The sequence below is a fragment of the Oenanthe melanoleuca genome, chromosome Z (genome assembly GCF_029582105.1).
Source record: "Oenanthe melanoleuca isolate GR-GAL-2019-014 chromosome Z, OMel1.0, whole genome shotgun sequence".
In the NCBI taxonomy this organism is placed as follows: Eukaryota; Metazoa; Chordata; class Aves; order Passeriformes; family Muscicapidae; genus Oenanthe; species Oenanthe melanoleuca.
Window position 1 is genome coordinate 6,746,870 of NC_079362.1, and position 11,814 is coordinate 6,758,683.

Here is an 11,814-nt window from a genome sequence, read left to right on the forward strand (position 1 = left end):
AATAATCTCTGGGGTTTAGCTGCAAATCGAAATACCAGTGAAATAACCCAATGAAATTTTTTTGTTCTGAGTCTCTGAAAACTGCTAACATGGGGGGACTGTATTGCAAAAACCTTCTGTGTTAAGGTTTTATTATCTAAGAAGTTCAGACAGCTTCTTAGCTCAGAAGCTTCTTCCTGTTTGTTATTTGTTGTTCAAACTTTATTTTTTATGTGGCAGCTCATCCTTTTGGCCTGAATGTGGGTGATGGATACTCCCTAGTTGGATTTTTTTTTATTTTTACCCTTAAATGATGTTTTCAGGCTGTCCATTATGTGCTAGCTGCATGGCTGCCTCACAGAACTATCTGGAAACAAGATCTTTAACAAACTGCAGTTGTTTTGAAATTGCTGCTTCAGACAGGTGTTTGCCTCAGGAGCAGTTATTTGGTTTTCAGGATTTTGGCTTTTAAGAGATTTATAACTCATCTCTTTCAGTAGGATAGAAAACACTGGTTTCCCAGGTTAGAATCTTAAAACCACTTTGCTTTCTTGTCTTTCCTTTTTTTCTGTCATGCAGAAGAGTTTGCACCCACAGCAGGTCTGTACATCTTTCCCTGTGCAAAAGGGACAGTGTTAAATGTGCCTGAAGCTGTAGTTATGCCTGCTACTGTGGAAAAGTATTTCCACTTTGGGATTACATCCTTTTTTCCTAAACAGCAGCATGGATGTTGTTGATACTGAGATATCTGAAGCACAATGTGTTGCACTTGGAACACACAGTGTCTTATGCCCTTGCATGTACTTGGTATGGATTAATATTAAATTAATTTCCATCCTCATCTGCACCTTAAATGACCTCAAATCCAAAGCAGGGATTTAAGGAAGGCTGACTTGAACATCAGTAATTGCCATGTTGGGAAATGAGTAAAGCATGAGTAAGAGATGGGATCACTGTGAAGGTCTGATGTTCTGGAGGGACTGATAAGCAGCTGGGCAGCCGTGGCTGGTGGAGGAGGAAAGACAAGTGGAGTCCAAGGATGACAGGAAGATTTCCTGTTCCTGGAACAATGTCCCTGTTCTGTGAATGCCCTTTCTGCCTCCTCACAGCAGTGAGCAGTGGAAATACACTGTCACCAAGAGGTGAAGCTGCACTGTGTTGGAGGGAATAAATGCTCTGTTAGTGCTTTTATTATTTCATTTTGTCTCCAGTTCTGTCCCACTGGTATCAGGGGCAGAGCCCACTCTCTAATGCCTAGGAAGGCTCACCAGGATTGAGTGATTCCTTCCCCCCTTATCCCTTTCATAATCATCTGGAGAAAAGAAAACAAAACCAACATCTTCTTAAAGATTTAAAATGCTGAATTTGGTGAAACCCACCAGAAGCCAGGAAAGTGTGATCTAAAACTGCCTCTCATACTCAGGCAGCAGCTTTACATTATCTAGTCCAAACATTCCCAGTTAGGGAAGGTTTTCCAGCCAGGTTTCTGTTCCCTTCCTTTTTTCTTGTTTTACCTGAGCACCATTACTCATTCCAGACTATTTGGGGAGTGCTGCCAGCATCCATTACAAGGCCCCTGTAGGATCCAGGTGTATTTGATGGCACTTGGCTGCCTAGAGAAGCAGTTTTCCCTTAGCTCCTGTACTGCAGTGTAATCAACATGCTGGACATGGAAGATTCATCTTCACACAGAAAAACAGGATTTGAGCACGAGGCCTGAGTGGTTTACCTGGCTGTTTTACAAATAGCACCTCTTCTCATGACACCCCTAGGCCATAAGGCAAAAGGTGTGGAGGAATAGTCATTCTGCAGGATTTAATAATTGGGGAAACTCTCCCCAGGTTGCAGCATGGCCAGCGTCACACAGCTAAATTAACACAGTGCTCAGTGTGAAATTTTTTTACACCATTTCAAGCCTGAAGGGCTTGTGTGGCCAAAGGCACACCTGTGTTGTTCAGTCAGTCAGTGTCTGGCAGGGTGTAATCCATCTCCAGGGGTTTTGCCTAAATTCCCTGTCTCACCTAGCACAGGTTCTCAAGAATAATCTGTCTCTTAACAGGGTACCCTTCCCTTTGACAGATGGACCCACACTCCTCTGATGAAACACCAGCCAAGCTCAACCTTCAGACTCCTCAGAAATAAAATCACCTTTGGTACTGCAGCTGCCCTATCTCTTCCTGCTTCACCAGTAGCTGCAGGAAGGTTGCCCAACACTTCCTTAATCTGAGTGAAAAAGACCTTGAGAAGGTGTGTTACTAACTCATGTACTCCCCACTGGCCTGGGAGGGATTTGCCAACATTTCCTCAAGGACTTGGGTATAAACATTTCCAGGGACACAACTGCTGCTGCCAGCTCCTAGGACATCAGTAGGGGAGATAATTAAGGAGTGAGGAGGTTCCTTGCTGGCCTGTCACATTCAAAACTTACTCTATGAGAGCATCTCATCATCATTTATGTTGTTGGAAAGGGCTCTTTGGAAGCTGTGCCACAGGAAAAGAGGTTTTTCCTGCAGGCCAGCTCTCAGTGAGTGGGAAGCAGTGAGCAGCTGCCACTTTTCAGTAAATGGCCAAGTTTGTGCAGACTGGTTCAGCTGAGGACCAACCCTCCAGTTTGTTCAGGCCTAATTAACTTCTATCATCTCCTTTTCAAAATAACACAAACATAAGCTAAACTCACTATACCAGGCTCCCTGACACCCTCTGCATCACCTCTTTAACAGTCAGAAACACAGTGGTTAAAATACTGTATTTTTCCCCCAAAGGAAGACAAGGAGGTTTTAAAAGTATAAAATCATATATGGCTTCATTTATTCCATGGAGAAAAAAGGGTAGGGGGGAACCTTGTTTTAAAGCACAAAAGACTTGTTCTAAAGTGAAGAAGTCAAGTCAGGTCAAAATATAAAAATACACTTTTCAATTCTAAAATCTCTGCAGCTGGTCATTCCCACATGCAAAAACTTAAATAACCTTTCAGAGCTGTAGTAGGGCTAACGAAAACTCTGACCAAATGATAGATGTATTTGGACATTTGGATGTATAAATGTCACACCCAGTGGAATTAAGAGGAAATAAATAGTAATTTGACAGCATTGGCAGGCTGTGTTTTTGACTGTGTAGCACCACCAGCATATTTTACATGTGTATCACAGTCATGAATAAGCCAGTCCAGACACACATTCACAGACCAGTTTGGATTTCCTATTAATCTACATGCTCATTTTCTTTCCCCCACCCTTTCCAGCTAATAAGGAGCCAAGGGAACGAACTGCTCTTTGTTTCTTTGGAACAAATTACCTCCAAATTCTCACAATTGATTCACACAGGCTGGTAAAACTCCAGGAGACAGGGGGGAGTAAAAAAAATAAAAAATCCCAGTGATAAGGCATTCTTGACATTTGAATTATTTGTCATTCACTAAGGACATAAAACCCTTATACCAAAGGTGGCACTTGAAATTATCACTGGAGCCCTGCCTGGGGCTGGGGCTCCCTGCTCCAGAGGGGTTTCTGAGCACACTCAAGGAGTCAGTGTGTTCTCCCTTCACCTCTGCCCTGCACAGAACGTGCTTCTGCCTGCCCAGGGACACGTTCTGGCATCAATCTGATCACTTAATGACACCCCTCCTGCACAGACCGGAGGCATGGAAGAGATTCTCATCTCTGAATTCACCGGGGCTTCTGGAAGTAATAAAAATTGTTTCCTCCTCTTCTTCTCACAAAGAAGAGCAAGTCCTTTGAAATGCAGCTGCTTTCAGGTCATAGATAGGTTGGTTGGTCTGACCACCTTCTCCTTAATGGAATCACAGACTGTTTGTGTTGGAATGGACCTTAAAACCCATCCAGTGCCACGGCAGGGACACTTCCACTGTCCCCAGTGCCCAGCCTGGCCCTGGGCACTGCAGGGATCCAGGGGCAGCCACAGCTGCTCTGGGAATTCCATCCCAGCCCTGCCCACCCTGCCAGGAACAATTCCTGCCCAAATCCCACCCAGCCCTGCCCTCTGGCACTGGGAGCCATTCCCTGTGTGCTGTCCCTGCAGCCCTGGGCAATTGTCTCTGTCCATGTTTGCTCAGCTCCTCCAGGCACTGGAAATAACATTGATTTTATATGTCCCAGTCTCCTCAGGGAGAGCAGCAGGGTGCCATCCCTATTCCACCCAAATTCACCCCTAACACTGGATGAGGTGCAGGACACGTGAGGAAATTCCTGTGCCAGGCAGCAGCACAGGGCTGGAGAGGCTGCCCAGGACACAGGTTTGGGCCAGGGAGGGTGAAATCCACCCAGACAGTGCTGAACCAGCACAGACACACAGCAGCAAGCTCCAGAGCTTAGCAGCACTTTTCCTTTTATCCCTCTAAATCCAGCTCCAGAAGCTGCATTTGAGCCTCTGATCCTTGGAAGTGTCTGAGCAATTTCTACTGCAGTCCCTCCTGTGTTTAAACAGCTTGCAGATTTTTACATTTTTAATGAAAATTTCAACCTCCAGCATTTTGAAGATAGGATAATTCTAATAATAATGTCTACAAACACTCCTGGTTCGAGCATACCATACTGTTGATGGGGAAACTGGCAGAGAGACAATTAGAGACCTCATCAAAGCAAGTGGAGTTTTCACCAGATGGGTTTGCTGTTAAGCAATTCCACAGCCCCATTAGGAATCCTTGAAGCTTTTAGGAATTTTAGAGAAAAAACTGCACCTAGCTACGTGTGATCTTACTTTAGGAGGTCTTACTTCCCTTTAGGAGGTGTCCTAAAGGAAAAAGGAGGTTCTTTTGCAGCACCAAATTCATGCAGTGAAACACCAGACCATGTCTGCTTGCAGGGAACCTGCTGTGCTTCCAGCCACAGCATCCCCCTCACCTGTGCCCTGGTGCCTGCAGGTATTTGGGCAGTTCAGCTGCTCATTGATGGAGGAATCCTGGATGAGGACACAGACCTTTTCTCCTTCCACCATGTCAGAACACTCACCAGCTTTATGGGGAGCAGCACTCAGCACATGAAAGAGAGCACAGGGCAGGAGAGGAAAACCTCGTCCACTTTGTGTTCTGAGAGAACCAAGACTACTGATGAACTATTATTTATCTCTAAATAAGGTGAAGGATGTATTTCTAAATTGTATGTAAAGGCAGAAAGAGTGGAACCTACTCAGACTTTAAATCAGCCAAGTTATTAAACTGTAATGCAGATCTCAGTGATTTAAACTCCAACATAAGATATTGTATCAATTTATTGCAAATTGTAACTTAAATTCTAAGGCCTGTGCTATTCTGCTACAGATTTTGACCATTTCCACCTTCCAAACTCCTAATTCTCTATTGCATGCCCACCTGGAACAAACCCACTAGGAATGACTAAATAAGCTTTACTTCCAAAACCCTCTGTTCCAACAGACTGCTGTTTTATTCTCTTGCAAGCTCTATTCCTAGAAATAAGACCCTTATCAAAACTTTCTATCTCAGAAAAGACATTATTAGCCCCCATTTAAACATAAAATGTTCTTGTTTTGGAGTGAAAATAATTATTTCAATGTAAATGTAAAGAATAATGCCTCAAAATGTCTACAAAATTTACAATTCACTAATGTGTATGATGCTACCAGATGATACTCATAGGGAATGACAATGGAAGCGTGTCCAATTGGATATTATCCCTGTTTCCAAAAGTGCAAACTAATCTTAGCTGTCCTTGTGATTTACTGCATCACTAATGGAAGCAGTTTAGCAACATTTTCTGGCAAGCAAGAGCATGTGCACCAGGGAGAGGGGAAATATCCTTCACTGGAGGGAGAGGATGTGTTTGCTGAAGGGGAGAAGGATCCTGTCAATGTAAAACACACAAATAGAATTAAAACATTCTGGGTTTTCCTCTGTGTTTCTATATATCCATTAGTGTGTACATAAATTAGACTCACTGGCACTGATAATTAATCTGAAAAATGTTGATACTATCAGGACCCAAACAGGGACAAAATTATTCTAACTCATATCTTGGTTGTTTTCAACTGATCCAAAGTTGTCCCAAGGTCATTCATGTGAGGCAAAGATGCCTCCAGAACCCATTTAGCCCCATTTCTGCTATTTTATAACAATGCTCTATTTTTTTATAGTTATTCTCCATTGTGTTTTTGCTTGGAAGCCTCTCTTCCCTGACAATTTCTTTTTCACATACAATTCCTTTTTCCTCAGACGCTGGATTATCACCCATTTGTTCCTGCAGGATAGCTCACACGACATTATTTCTGCTAAGTCTAACAGAAATACCTGGAATTGTCACACCTGCCAGGTGATTTGCTCAGTGTTTTCTTCTTTTTCTGAGAAAAAAAAAGCAGTCAGCTGTTGAAATGTACAAACTAGATAGATATTAACCTCTTTGTTTCTCTGGCTGTATCCCTGAAGAAAGAATACTGGTTCTGTTTCCTCAAGGGTTAGTTTTTCCTGACCATTGTTTCTTGTTCTTTTGGCTCCAGCTTGGTGGCTCCTTTCCACAAGCAGCCTGGGAGAAAGAGTCAAGGAAAGCTGTGGGGCCACCAGGGAAATCAAATGGCATCATTACAAGTGGCAAAAAACAGGGAATTAAAGTCCTCCCTTCCTCAGGGTGTTTACATTTCTAAAGGCTTGGGTGACTGAAATGCTAGGATTAATTAAATCTATCACCAGACAGTTCTGCAGAAGTTAAGATCTGTTTCAGAATGGTAAGAAAAGAGGAGAGACTAGAAACAGGAGGATATTTCTCTATTCTACCACATCTGGTTGAAAAAGGAGTATGTTTTTCTAGGCAAGCATGAAAATGGAGATGAAAGAGTTTTCCACTAAAAAAAAAGGAAAAAACAAAAAAAATCTCGTTGATTATGATTGTGAAAGTGGTAGGGAATGAATCAAACCAGGAAAAGCTGCTGCCAACCTGCACAGTTGTGGTGGCTGATTGTCAAAATTCAATCAGCAGGAGAAGAAACACCAGGCTGTTTGTGTCCAGCCAGAGTCTGGAGCACTGAAGGATGACAGGGCCACACTCATCTGGCTGGAATGAGCAGCTCCTCCTTCACTGAAAATCCACAGAACCACAGAATCATCAGGGCTGGAAAGGACCTCCAAGGTCTTTAAGCTCAAACACGAGCACAGCACTAAACTGTGTCCCCAAGTGCCACCTCTGCACATCCTCCTCACCTGTGCACAGCACACAAAACATCCCTGTCAGGTAAGACAGCAAAATTTAAGAGGCTCAGCCATTTTCCCAGGGGAAAAATTCTCATTTCTGCTCCTCTCTGCTTTCTAACATCACTTAGAGAATGTGGCTCCCCCTGGGTCTCCATCCCAGGCTCTTTTCAAAGAGCAAATTGGCTGCCACATTGTGCATAACCTGGAGAAAAATGTTAGATTTGCTCTCCATGCAAAATCCACCTTGCCTTTGTTTGCCAATCTGTCACTAAAAGCTTCCATCACCTGCACCTGGAATTATGAAGGGCACAAAAATGGTGGTGCAGCCTCACCAATCTGTTCTCATGGAGGGCTCAAAATGCAAAAATCCCCAGCTGTCCCTCAGGAAAAAACATGGATTGTCCTTTTAGAGATGCCTCAATCCTTACATTTTCAAGTTAAAACATCCCTTGGCATTTTCCAGGCCAAGTTGGGCAGGGCTGGAGCAGCCTGGGTCAGTGGAAGGTGTCCCTGCCATGGCAGGGGCTGGGTGGGCTTTAAATTCCTTTCCAGCCCAAACCATCCTGTGATTCTCTGATTCATATCACATTTACTTACAACAGGCATTTTTCTGGATGTCTGGGCATTAAGACAAACCATTTCAGAGATAAGAGTTCGTACAGATTTCCAAAGTACACAGTCCTTAAACTATCTGCCCCAAAACCCAGTGAGTGCCCAGGGATTTCCAAGGACAAAACTGGAAAAACGAGTGGGCAAATTACCTGAGGAAATGTGACTAAAAATGGCCCAACCCCCCTAAAATGGCGCAAAAAATGGCACAAAAACTCCTGGAATCTCTAGAAAAACTCCTAAAATCTACGAAAAGCCTAAGGATTCCTGGAAAAAGCATCAGGAAAAATCCAGGGGAAATTCAGACTACAAATTTGCATTAAGAGATGCAAAATCCCCTAAAAATCAATATGAAAATGGCCAGAAATAGTCCTAAAATCGATAATGAAACACCCCAGACCGGTCAAAATTCCAAGCATTATTGGGAAAAACATCAGGAAAAATCCAGGCTAAGTTCAACCTTAGCAACCCAGGAAAATGCCTAAAATTCGCACTAAGAAACACAAAAATCCCCCAGAAACTGCACAAAAATGGCCAGAAAAACTGCTAACATCTGCACTAAAAAACCAAACATGGCCCTAAAATCCAGTGAGACTCCAGGAATTTCTGAGGAAAAGACTGGAAAAATGGGAGGGCAAAATATCTGGAGGAAATGCGACTTAAAATGGCCCAAACCTCCCTAAAATGGAGCAGTCTTCACTGGTTGCAACTATACCCAAATTTTGGATTAAATGTCTTTGCAGACTGTGAACCACAAAATCCAGCACCTTCACCAAACTACCATGGACCTCAGCAAGAGCAGGACTCTGCCCTTCTTTTGGGTTTCTCACCAGTGCAAAACTGGCATAAACCCTCCATAAATTTTGTATCTAGGAAATATTTTAAGCCTGAAACATTTCCACTGGAATTGCTAATGCAATTGCTAATGAAGCATTCCCATCCCTGGAAGTGCCCAAGGCCAGGTTGGACAGGGCTTGGAGCAACCTGGGATAGTGGAAATGTTAAAATTTTTTTTAGAAAGTGCTAATTAGACCAGGTAGAAAATACAGATCCCACTGGCACTTAATAAACCTGGGGCAAGATTTGGAATTTGGGTAACACAAACCACACAAGGTATCTCAAACCAGAGCACAAAACACTATTGAACATATTGAACAGAACATAAAGCACAGAGATAAAACACTATTTAAGATGACAAGAACTTCATTTCTTCCCTTTTCTGTGGAAAAAGTTGTATTCTAAAGTGTATTTTTGTTCTGACGTTGAACAACAATTTTGGAAAAAGATAGCAATAATAAAAGTTTAGAAATGCATTTTTATAATGGAATTATTAGTTTATTGGAATAATCTGAAAAAATCTGACCAGCTGGAGAGACAGAGTAAATATTTCACTGGGGAAATGGAATTTTGGTGGAAAAGCCCCTTATGTTTTGGTGAGGTAGCAGTCAGGAAAAATAATCCCACTTAAACTGAACCCATTTAAACTGAACCTTGGTTTCAGGGTGATTAACCAAGGTAGAGTGTGTTAATGAGGAATGTGGTGAGGAACAAGGTCCAAGTGCTCAGAAGAAGGAGAGGAACAGCAGGAAGGCACATCTATGCATAATGGAGCATAGAAGAACTTCCAGAAAATCTGTGGGGAACTCTCAGACACCTTTCACACATTTGAGAGTAATTTTTCATAAATGCTGTTGCCCAGAGTCTGGGGACTGCAGGAAAATTGAGATCAGGCTTTTTGCACCAGCTGCAAAATACAGACCTCTGCCTGGGGGAGGAAAAGAACAGGAACAAAAGTCACAGCAAAAATTCCAGGTTTTCTTGGGACAGCAAATGCATACAGGAGCAAAACCTGTAAACTGCTCTGATTTATGCTGGTGACTCCCTCCCATAAGGGAAAGACATAAAAGACTCCCAATATAAGAGTGCAGCTCCGTGCTGCAGGGAATCCCAGGTATCCACGGAGCTGAGCTGCTGAAATGAAAGTGCTGTTCAGAGCCAGCCTGAGGAAGGTGCAGCAGCACTGAAACTTTGCATCTGAGCCATACCTGCATCATCAAAGATTTTCAGTTTTCCAGAAACTCCAGAATACTTCATCTTTTCTTTTCTTTTCTTTTCTTTTCTTTTCTTTTCTTTTCTTTTCTTTTCTTTTCTTTTCTTTTCTTTTCTTTTCTTTTCTTTTCTTTCCTTTCCTTTCCTTTCCTTTCCTTTCCTTTCCTTTCCTTTCCTTTCCTTTCCTTTCCTTTCCTTTCCTTTCCTTTCCTTTCCTTTCCTTTCCTTTCCTTTCCTTTCCTTTCCTTTCCTTTCCTTTCCTTTCCTTTCCTTTCCTTTCCTTTCCTTTCCTTTCCTTTCCTTTCCTTTCCTTTCCTTTCCTTTCCTTTCCTCTCCTTTCCTCTCCTTTCCTTTCCTTTCCTTTCCTTTCCTTTCCTTTCCTTTCCTTTCCTTTCCTTTCCTTTCCTTTCCTTTCCTTTCCTTTCCTTTCCTTTCCTTTCCTTTCCTTTCCTTTCCTTTCCTTTCCTTTCCTTTCCTTTCCTTTCCTTTCCTTTCCTTTCCTTTCCTTTCCTTTCCTTTCCTTTCCTTTCCTTTCCTTTCCTTTCCTTTCCTTTCCTTTCCTTTCCTTTCCTTTCCTTTCCTTTCCTTTCCTTTCCTTTCCTTTCCTTTCCTTTCCTTTCCTTTCCTTTCCTTTCCTTTCCTTTCCTTTCCTTTTTTTTTATTTTTTAAAGCCAGACATCCTATGATAAGACACCTGTTGCAATGATTTATGGATACCCACACAGCAAGACTGGGATAAAAAACCTTGAGATAATACTGTAGAATTTAAGATCATTCTACTGCCAGCATTTTCATGGCCATTTTTATAGCAGTGAGTTGTTTTCTCAATTATTTTCCTACAGTAAATCCTATTCCAAACAATAGGCAGGGAAAAGCATTCTGGAGTGTAAATCACTCCAGGATATGGAGCTTTATAGTGAACCCACCACAGAACTGCTGGCTGGGGAAAAGTCTGGGGAGATATTTTCAGTCTCATGTGAGTTAAAGTGAAAAATTGTGTGAAGCCACCATTAGGACACATTACCAGAGGCTTATGTGTCCAAAAATATTTATTTACTTTTTTGGGGTTTTTTTGGGGTTGGTTTGGTTTTTTTTGGTTTTCTTTGTTTGGTTTTTTTTTGTTGTTTGTTTTTTTGTTTTGTTTGTGGTGGTTTTTTTTGTTTGTTTGTTTGTTTTTTTGGTTTTTTTTGTTTTGTTTTGATTTGGTTTGGGTTTTTTTGGTTTTGTTTTTGTTTTCGTTTTTGTTTTTGTTTTTTTGCTTTAAGCTTTCCCAAAGGTCTCTAAGTTCATGCCAATGGTAATGTCAGATGGCAAAGGTGTCACTCTCATGTACCAGCACTGAAAATTCATTTACAGTGTAGATAAACCTTTATTCACATGCTCAAATTCACCATTTACTTGCTCCTAACTATCAGGAAAACCACATGTACCTCTTCTTTTTTACTCTTGTCAAGTTCACCAGCCCCTTCAGCTTTAAAACCACAAAAGATGGCTTTTATTTCTATTTTATTTCTATTCCAGGCCTAAAACTACAGCCTACTTCTACTTCCTTGCTGCCTCTGTCTTATTAAAGTGTTTGCCACGCTGCCTCAAAAAATAAAGTGGCAAAAATTTTACAGGGCAATGAATCAGATGTAAATAAAGGTGTCATCAGCCTGAACTGCTTTATGATGGTTTTGGGCTGTGTGTTATGAAGCTTATTTCCTGATGAAGAAAACAGATAACCCCTCTATCTAAAGGACAATTTGGAAGCAGGGACAGGGAGTTTAATAATTTCTGCAGCTGCTGTCAATGCACAGTGATCCTCTGAGTCAGTGAATAAACTGATTTTTAATATATTTTTATATGGCATGAGATGGGGGAAAAATACTTTGGAGAATTCCATTTGTAAAATATTTAAATTTTCTGGCCTAAGTTACTACAGTCTACAGTCAAATGTTTATGGCATGAGTTAAGACTTTGGCTCCTGAGCTATTTCTTGTCTTTCTCAGCAGTGACACAGCTTTCTCAGTCATGTATTGAGC